Genomic DNA, 10,427 nt, shown 5'->3' with positions numbered 1-10,427 from the left:
AATGTATTTAAAGAGATAAGAGAACAAGGAGAGTCTAGTATGTGTTAAGCCAAAGGTGGAGATGGTATATGTAAAATGAAGTGATAAGCACTATCAAATGCTACTTCAGCATAAGAAAAGATGAAAACTAGAAAAATTCTTTTCTATTTGCTTATTACTAGATCACTAATAAACTTTGAAAGAATGACTTCCATAAAACATTGAAGACTCAGTCCAAATAACAAATAATGACAGCATGAAGTAAGGAAATAATCCTTTGTAGATAACAATTTCCATAATTTAAACAATTATACTTAAGGGATAGATTCTTTTCCAAATAAGGCATATAGACCATTACATAGGATTAAACAGATAATATTGATTAAATGAAATTAAAAGGTTTTTGTGTGAACAAACAGCACATTAGAATAACCAGAAAGCAGTCAACTAAGGGAAAAGCAAAAACAAAAACGACTTTCTATGTAATTACTATCTCTGATGAGGGTCTGAAATCCAAGGTATATAAACAATAAAAAGAGATAATATAAGAACAAATGTGATTTCCCAATAAATAAATGGTTAAAGAATAACTAATTTTTCAGTACCCATTTTAGTAGAAATTCAACACACCCAGAACCCAGAATCATACACAATTGAAACTCCATCTGTCACATTATAGTCTCATAGATTTTATGTTTTTAAAGCAATAGAAAAATGCCCAGATGCCAAATCTTCTTTTAGCTGCCTGATAATACTTTGAAAATAATAAATTGAAGTAATGGTTATAGACTGATGATCATCTGTGTCTTCAACCCCTTTTGTAGTTGTTCTTTTCCTGGCAAGCTTGAAAACTAGGTTCAAGAAACTCTAACTGACAGACCTAATTGGGTATCAGAACACCCTACCACTGGGGAAGATGGCAACTTGCAGCTGTTCCATAGAATCCCTCAGCTGGTCCATTACTTGCTAGCCGCTCCAACTCTTAATTGCTGATTATCTTTGCCAAGGTCTTTATTTTCTCTACTTGACCCTTTTAAAAGCCTTGTCTAAAAAGAAAGAATGTGTGAAGGCCAAATGAAAGGCATAGTGACTGTTGGGCTGCATCTTCTCCTTATCCTTCCCTAGTGATTACTTTTTTTATGCACTGAAAAACCTCTCTGAATCTCTTATCCAAATGCTAAATATTTCTCACACCAGTATACTTCTTTCTCTATTAGAATTCATTACTCCATTTAGATAAATTCATTTATGTGACTTTAGAGCATTCGGCTCTCATTTTTATCCTTTTCTCCAAAACAGGATGTCATTAAAAGTCATGAAATTTTCTGTTCTTAACTCCCAAGAAAAGGCCACTGGAATATTTGTTTTGTTTCACTTTTTGAGAGTCTGTGATATGGGTTGGCACAGATTGATTGCAGGTATCCCAGACTGTTTGTGGCCAAATCTGTCATGCTTGTTCTGTTCAGAGTTGATTCCTCATAGGAGTAAATAGTTTTGTTATGAGAAGAATTACCAAAGCCTTTGAAAGACTTCTTCTAATGCAGTCAAATCCATTTTAGTATTCAATAGCTTGCACTCCCAAGGTTAAAGCACCATTTCTCACAGGCGCCTTTGAATGCTACTGCACAGCATAGTGGGTTGAGAAGGAGTGACTGATGATGCTATTGATTTTAACCTTGGTTCTTGTGTTTTTCCCCTTTCTTTATAGAGCTTTTCCATTCTTGCCAAATGTTCTTAAAGGATCCAAAATAAATTTACCAGATCACAATGAAATAAAAAAAAAAAACAGAGTATAATGTCACAACTCCATTACCCATCTCTTGCCTCATCCAGTCAGTGATTAGAGGTTTTGCAAAAATGCTGATTTGAAATGGTGAATTCTAAAAGGAAAAGAAATGCATAGCACAGACATATCGAAAGCACAATTATGTTCTCAAACTATTGTGGTTGTTGATACAATTGTCTCTTTTTTGGGTGCTATTATGACTTCTATTGCTCTGTTTCCTCCAATTCCTATTTTAGCTTCATGTCAGAAGTATCCTTCATTTAGAGTTTTTCACAAATGAATGTCACTTATTAGTATATATTCAGAAAAAATGCTATGCATTGTCACTGAAACAGTTTGTTACACTCTATTTACTTTAATCATCACAAAGCCTAAGGAACATTTCCATGTAACTTGATAATTGGTTATTTGTATCTTTTAAAGTGTTTTTCTTTCCCTTTCTTCTACTGTCACATTTCATCATTTACCTACCCTACCTATTCTGCATGTGACCACATGGTTATATTTTCATTTCTCAAGAGAAGAAACTGAAAGCAAGAAAAGTTAAGTGACTTGTTTAAGATTCCAAAGTTTCTTATATCAAGTGCATCTGGGAAAAGAACCTCTGTATTCTGACTCATTTTCCTAACATTTATAGTCCACTAGACTTCACAGTGTTAATTACTGCTAAAATTCTCCCCAGGTTTTACTTGGATGCATGGGACATTATCTCATGGTATCTAATATCAAAATTGAGACCATGGTAAAAATATTATACAAGAACTGTGGCTATAATAATATCTGAAGGAAAATATGTGATGTGATAATATCCCACATAGAGCAGAAGATTCTGGAAACATTCTAGAATGTGGGTGAAGAAAAAGATGAAAGGGAACCTTCCCTGTCATTAAGTTGAGATGGTCCTTTGACTCGTTGGGATCTCCTTAAATCTTAACTTAACAAGCAGAAAAATAAAGTTTCATTCTGAGGCTCCAAATCATACAGGGTGACTATATATGTGTCTGTGTGTTTGTGTGTATGCATGTGTGTATATCCTAGGGACTAGGAAGAGGGTGAGAAAAGCCTCTTATCACTTTCATGGGTATGGACTTAGTTATTGCAGAAACAAGTTCAGTCATCCCTGATAGCTTGATAGCTGTGTGAAAACCTCAAAGGAATTCTTCCATGGAAGGTCCTGAGGATCCATTTTTGTCTTGTGTTTGGATAAAGGCATAGATGGGTATCCTTGTCAAATGATCAAATAATTAAAAGAGAGCTAACATACTGGATAACAGAATCAAAATTCAAAAACATCAGCTAAGATATTGTGACAAGTCTAAAAATATGAAATTTAATTTAAAAAATTCAACTTTATATAGTGGGCATGGCACCCAGTTAGCGTGAAATTAATTTCAGCCTGCTAGGTGGTTAGTGGATAGAACCCTGGTCCCTGAGTCAGCAAGACATGAAGTAAAATCTGGTCTTGTGCATTTGCTAACTGTGATCCTCAGTTAATGTTTGATCCTTAATCTATATTTGTCTCAGTTTTCTTATCTGCAAAAAATAACTCCCAGATTTATAATAAAAATAAAATATGAAAATGTTTGTAGTTTTTAGCACCATGACTAACACATAGTAGGTGCCGCATAAATGTTAGCTATTATTATTATCATTATCCTGTGAAAAACAGTTGAAGAATTTAGTGAAATGCAAACAATATGACTCAACAGTTTGAGATGGCAGCAGCAGCAACCTTTCCACACCACAGAAAACAACAATGACAATGACACCAACAAAACCAACAAAACGGGCAGTAGGATCGGCGGCAGCAGCCACCAGGAGAAGAGCCTGGGGCTGCTCACCACCAAGTTTGTGTCCCTGCTGTAGGAGGCCAAGGACGGGGTCCTTCATCTCAAGGTGGCTGCAGATACTCTGGTTGTCCAGCAAAAAAAAGAAGAATTTATGATATTGCCAATGTTTTGGAAGGAATTGATTTAACTGAAAAGAAGTCCAACACTACTATACAGTGGAAAGGTGTAGGTGCTGGATGTAATACAAAGGAAATTATCGATAGACTGAGATATCTCAAAACAGAAATTGAAGATCTGGAGCTAAAAGAGAGAGAACTTGATCAACAGAAATTATGGCTACAGCAAAGCATCAAAAATGTTATGGATGACTCCAGTAATAGCAGATTTTCTTATATAACTCATGAAGACATCTGTAATTGTTTTAATGGAGATACACATCTTGCAATTCAAGCACCTTCTGGTACACAGCTGGAGGTACCTATTCCTGAAATGGGCCAGAATGGACAAAAGAAATACCAGATCAATTTAAAGAGTCACTCAGGACCTATCCACGTGCTGCTTATTAATAAAGAATCCAATTCGTCTAAGCCTGTGGTTTTTCCTGTTTCTCCACCTGATGACCTCACCCAACCTCCTTATCAAGTCTCTTCATCAGTGAATCCACAGAAACCTAACATAGAAACCCAGAATCTGCCTGAACAACACACCTTTACCAGAGGTCAGCATCTGCAGCAGACATCAGTTTCAGACACACCCTCAGGATCTATTAGTGGTTATATCATTGATGAATTAATGTCTTCAGATGTGTTTCCCTTATTATGGCTCTCTCCTACCCCTACTGATTACTACTTTAACCTGGAGGAAAATGAAGGAGTGTGTGATCTCTTTGATGTACAGATATAAATTATTACATTCTATGAGAACTATTTGGCCTGTTATCTACCTCTAACTATATAACATTCCAGACAACTTCTTCATAACCTAAGTATTTAAAATAATGAATGTAACAACATTTTAAATTCACTACTCTGGGAGTATTTTTCTTTTTGTTAATTATTTATTCCACAAAACTGTACCCAGAAGAACAAAAGGGCTTTGATCTCTTCAGGGCAAAAAGTGACTTTGCAAGTTTTTTGATCTGGTTGGTTTTTTCCCAGAACAAAATTAGTCACAAAATTGTTGTTGTCGGGGGTGGGGGAGGGTAGTTATTATACCGTTATATCATCCCAAGACCTCTTATTTTTCCCTTGTATTGGATGCAAGTGCATACTAAGCAGCCTTTTAAAAAGATCATTACAAAATAAATGACCTAAGTCTCTTATCACTTAAAATATAATTTTATACTGTTAAAGCCACCAGTTATACATATTTTTCTTTATGTCCTTCTAGTGCAATCAGTTTTTCACTGCCATTTTCAAAATGGCAAAATGCAAAAAAAAAAAAATAAACTGACACATGAATTGTTTCAGTGAACAAATTTTGTGAAGTGCCTTCTGTTCTAGCATTTTAAGTTTTTCATGTTTTGTTGACTTCTTGACATTCCACTTTCCTGGATTTTAGGAAAGCTCTCTCTGTGTAGTTTGCATTTAAATGTACCAATGCCTATACATTAACCAGAATTTTAAAAAAACGTACAAATTAGCAACAAAAGAAACCATTAATGTAATCAGCCTGAGTTGCAAACATAACTCCATGAAAATGAAGTTGATTGTCGCATGGTACTCTGTTCTCACCAGATGACATCACAGGATACCATGGATTCATAAATTTAGGTGTGGAAGGGACATCCTAGAATAGTTTGCTTAGTTTTTCATGCCACATTTTAGGGATAATAAAAAGCTAAAATACATTCAAAGAAGGGCAATAAGGATGGTGAAGGGCACAAGTTTAGACTGTAAAAGAATCAGCTGAAAGAAGTGTGGATATTTAATCTAAAAGAGACAACACCTAGGGAACTTGATATTTGAGGAGCCAACAAAAATTAGATTCATTTTGCTTGATTCCAGAGAGAAGAATTGGGAGTAATGAGTGGAAGTGTCAAAAAGGCAAATGCAGGTTTAATTGAGGTGGGGTTGGAGGAGGGGGGGTGAGGTTATTACTTAGCATTTTAGCTGACCAAAAGTAGAATGGATTTCATGGGAGGATGTGTCATGCATCAAAAGAGGTCTTTAAAAAATATATAAATGACCTAAGTATATTACAGGGGAGATTATTTTCCAAGCATGGCTTAGATTAGATGGATGCTAATGCCTTCTATGGCAAAAAAGGAAGGAAGGAAGGAAGAAAGGAAGGAGGAAGGAAGGAAGGAAGGAAGGAAGGAAGGAAGGAAGGAAGGAAGGAAGGAAGGAAGGAAGAAAACATTTTCGTAGGAGCTTACATTTCCCTGGGGACAAAGATACAGCAATAAATGTAATAAAAGTTAACTTATAAAAAGGGCAAAGGAGAAATCAAAGTGATTTTATCATTTCATCTCATCTTGTGTGATGAGAATTCTAACAGCCTAATAATATATCAGGGATTGTTTTACAAAGAACCTAGAAGGAGCATATTTCATTATATGATAGATCTCTGATCTCATCATTGTGCCAATCCCCAGCTCCTCCTAGGCTGCATATTTTAATTCATCCATGCATTGTGTAAAGTCAAGCATGAGCAGCTTTCCAGAGGACTGCTGTTGGGAACAACTTTGAGGTTCTGACTACCTAGTATAATGAACTCTTTTCTTATTCAGTAATAAACTAAGACAAAACACTGACAGAAGCCAAAGTATAGCATTCACAATGTTATAACATAACAAGCTATCACACAAAAGTGGCCACATAGTTTTAAGCAAAAGATATAATTCAGTAAGTCCCTAACTCAATCATCCTTAAGGAGCAAGCCTCCTTAAGTGACACAAAGTACAATCACTCAGTAAGTCCTTAACTCAATCATCCTCAAGGAGCAGGCCTCCTTATGAGACACAAAGTAAAAAGGCCAAAGTTCTCTATCCCTAGGTCACGTTAAATCATAATCTTCTCAGTCAGCATAGGTATCCAAGAAGAGGTCTTTTCATCTTGACTCGAGGCTGGTTCTCAGATTTCATGGTTCCTCTTTCATGGTCCCAGCTCCTGCTTGAAACTACTCAACTGTCACCTGGATTCAAAGGCAAGCAGCTCTCAGCTCCTTGTCCAGCCCCTTGTCCAGTTCCTCGTCCAGATCCCATTCAATATTGAAGCTCACACTAGTCCACCTCAAGTCCTTCACAGTTTCTGTTTCTGGAAAAACAAAACTTAAAAGAGCCACAATAACATTCATAAACATTGCTGGCACCATCGTCAATTCACTATCTGCCTGTGAAATCAACACAGACTCACCAACAAGATCTGAGAACTAAACACACATCATAAACAAAAATCAACACAGACAGAAGAGACAAACAGAGTACTGCCACCACAAATGTTTCCTTCTCAAAATCTGCCACCACAAGTGCTCTTAGTTCTGTTCTCTCCCATCCTGGGCTTCTCCTTATATACGGTCATTAAGCTCCTCCCTGTTCTTCCCCTTTCTGTTGCACCAGCAACAGGGGTTCACAAGTTCTGCTTCTTAACAAAGACTTGATATAATCATGGGCAAGGCTTAAAAGAAGTTGAACTGAAACAAGGTGTTAAATAATCAAATAGCTAAAACAAGATGTTAAGTATTTCTTTCCTTGCCACTACATTTAGAAATTTTTCTCTTATGTTCTTGAAGATCTTTACATTGTAAAGGAACATAAAGGAAGTCTAGTGCTCTCTCTCTCTCTCTCTCTCTCTCTCTCTCTCTCTCTCTCTCTCTCCAGGCATAATTCAAAGAAAGGAAATTGTCTAAATGCTAGAGGAATGACATGTAAATATGTGCCTCCTATGAACAGATAGCCAAACTGAAATTATAATCTAATAATGAAATCAGTTCATTAGAAGTCTTGTGTTTTATCATTAGTTTATTCTACCCTCAGACTTCTAGATGCTCTTTCTCACTGACATAATAAGATGTCCAAACCAAATCTAGTATTAGAAAGTTCTAGCATTTTGGTTATGATATAAATATAATTTCAGCAACCTAATATTGGGGAACAACTAGACCTGAAGTGATAATCTTATCTTAGAATTAATGCAATTTCCAAATGTACCTAACTTTAAAAATGTTGTCAAAAGGTAGTGGCTAAAACAGAAAGTGAATATAGCCCTTTATATAAATGCATGGTTCCCTGTAATACAAATTTACAATTCTATTCTTTGTTTTGGAAGTGGCACGTATTGCCAACTGGCGATGGACATGTGAAAATAAAAAGCAGGTGTTATATTTGGAAAGAAGTAAAACTCCATGCTGATAGAACAAAGAGAGACAGGAGAGAAATTGACCTTGGTTCTACCTGCTAAACTGCTCTTCTCTCTGGTCAACTCCATAAAAATGATTGCTGTTCTAATGTTCCTGTCTTAATTGTGCTTCTGACACTCCATATTTGATAATGTCCACATTGATGCCTTTAGGAAGTCATTGAGATGCAATGATTCAAATTTCCTACATGCAGAAATCAACTCCAACTCACAGGGCCACCTGTCTTGATATCTGCTATAGTAGCACATTAAATTCAAATGCCAAATTCATGTTTGTTTTAACCAGGGATAAAGATACTGAATGACAATATGGTACAGTTGAAGAACACTGGGATTGGCATTAGGAAAATTGGATTTTAGCGCCAGCTTTGATGTTAATTAGATGTATGGCATTCAGCACATCATTTAATCTTTCTTAGCTGATTCCATCCTCTACAAAATGAAGAGAATGAATTAGATGATATTCAAGACTCCTTGTAGCTCTGGCATTCTGTGGTTTTATAAAATGTGCTCTAATTTGAGCTGGAAACAAGACATAAAATAAAAATAAAGAAGTGAACAAATTGGTATGACATTTTTTCCAAATAATTTCTAGGTATTTTAAGGGGTGGGTGTGGGTGAATCTCCTTCCTTCATATTTCAAATAAGTTCTATTGAACAACAGTCTACTGAATGAAATGATTCAGTAGTGAGTCAAATTTGTTCTTTTTAGTTTTATTTTATGTGTCTATTATTATTTCATATGGAATGACTATTGATAATTATTTTCTATCTTTTTAACTTTTACATTTGTTTGAGGAAAAAATATGATTCTTGCAAAGCCTGAAGATTTTATATCTTGAAAACTTTTGTAAGAATGTTCAGAGCTGTGTATTTTTATTATCCCTGTACTCTGAGAGAGAGAAGGAATTTGCTTGCCAAAATTCAACTGGGATTAGTTTTGGGGTCTTCCACAAGGAGAATTAAGACAGAAAATATCTCTAAGTTGCCTGAGTAGCTCTTTTCTATACCAGCCTAGTAAGAAGTTGTGTCATTTTTAGAGGACAGAAATGAAGACCTGGTTATTAGAGTTTGGTCTAATCACCTGGTAGAAACCCACAAAATTATCTGGCAGACATTTGTAAAAAATGCAGTTCCCTAGAATTGGACAGAAGAATGGCAGCAAAATGGCAAAGGTACAGATGACAACAGCAGTGAAGGGACTCCAATAAAGGCTGGGAAACAGCACAGTCAGCAGAATCCAAGGAAAGAATGTAAACTGGCTCAGGTAAATGTGGACTTGAGGTTTCCTCGTATAATGGAAAACTTAGACAGACTGAAATACCCCTGTATATCAGAGTATGAATTTTCATTTGTTCCTTTCTCCATTAGCACAAATAAGCTCAGAAGAAATTGTACTCATTTGGTGGGGGTGGTAGGACGGTCTGAGAAGACCTTTATCTTTCATTTTAATTTGTTATTTGAATAATAGTTCCTTCCTTGTCTAATATATATATGTATATATATTTCATATTCTGATTCTTTTAATATTCCATGGGTGTGATGGCAGCATTTGAGTTGTCTATCTTCAATCAATCAATCAAGAAACATTTAAGTGCTTACTATGTGTAAACACTGTGTTTAGTGTAGGATTTTTTTTTAGAGCCCAAAGAGCCTTTGTCCTTACTCCATCTATAGTGGAGGCACTAGATAAACAAACACATTCAAAGTAAGATATAAACAGGATAAATAGGAAGTAATTAATAGAAGAGAAACACTAGAATTAACAGGGGTTGGTAAATACTTCCTATAACACATGAGATTTTAGTTGGGACTTAAAAAAAGACAGGGAAGTCAGTAGGTGCATTTGAGGAGGGAGATCATTCTCTCCTACACACTATACACTTTGGAGATGAATTCACTATACCAAATCATTCTATCATTTTTGTTTTTGTTTCTTTGTTTAGCCTAGGGGAAGTAAATTGTTATCTCCAGTCCATTTGACATCTAACTCCCCAGTTTTATGGAGTGCTTATCAAATGATAAATTAATAATTTTGATCACAATAGCTCAGTGCCAGTTAGGTAAATTACATACATTTAGTCAGGAGTTTGACTTTTTAAAATAATTTCAATTATTTTTTCTGGCTACCTTCTGGTCTCTCTTAGGTCGAAACAAAATTTGGGGAAAATAGGAATATTCTGATGAAAGAAGAGAATAGACGGTTATTGGATTGACATGAGAAGGAAACTTGGAGAAAGAGCAGGCTTTGGGGGGAGTTCTTTCATTCCTAGAAAAACAACACAGAATCTAGAAAGAATAACCCTGAAGAGCTCTCTGTTGGGAGAGACAGGAAAATGTTGATCATATGACCTATGAAGGTCCTCAGTCAGAAGGGCTTACATATTTGGAAAGTGGATTGACTATAAAAAATTAATATTTTGCAGGATGGTAGGGAAATGGTTCTTTATTATATTTGTCATAGAATGCATCAATTTCCTTTTTTTTGCTTTAATAATTAAATAATTAAATCAC

At 35.6% G+C, this 10,427-nt stretch overlaps 1 pseudogene; it reads left to right on the top strand.

Annotated features, from left to right (window-relative positions):
* Positions 1-3,558: 3,558 nt before the first annotated feature.
* On the top strand, positions 3,559-4,674 carry LOC138148940 (transcription factor E2F5 pseudogene; annotated as a pseudogene).
* Positions 4,675-10,427: the final 5,753 nt, after the last annotated feature.

The sequence above is a fragment of the Petaurus breviceps genome, unplaced genomic scaffold (genome assembly GCF_028583685.1).
Source record: "Petaurus breviceps papuanus isolate PSGF00001 unplaced genomic scaffold, PetGlider_PUasm1.0 90842, whole genome shotgun sequence".
In the NCBI taxonomy this organism is placed as follows: domain Eukaryota; kingdom Metazoa; phylum Chordata; class Mammalia; order Diprotodontia; family Petauridae; genus Petaurus; species Petaurus breviceps.
Note: the sequence above shows the minus strand (reverse complement) of the source record. Positions and strands in the feature narration are given on the sequence as shown.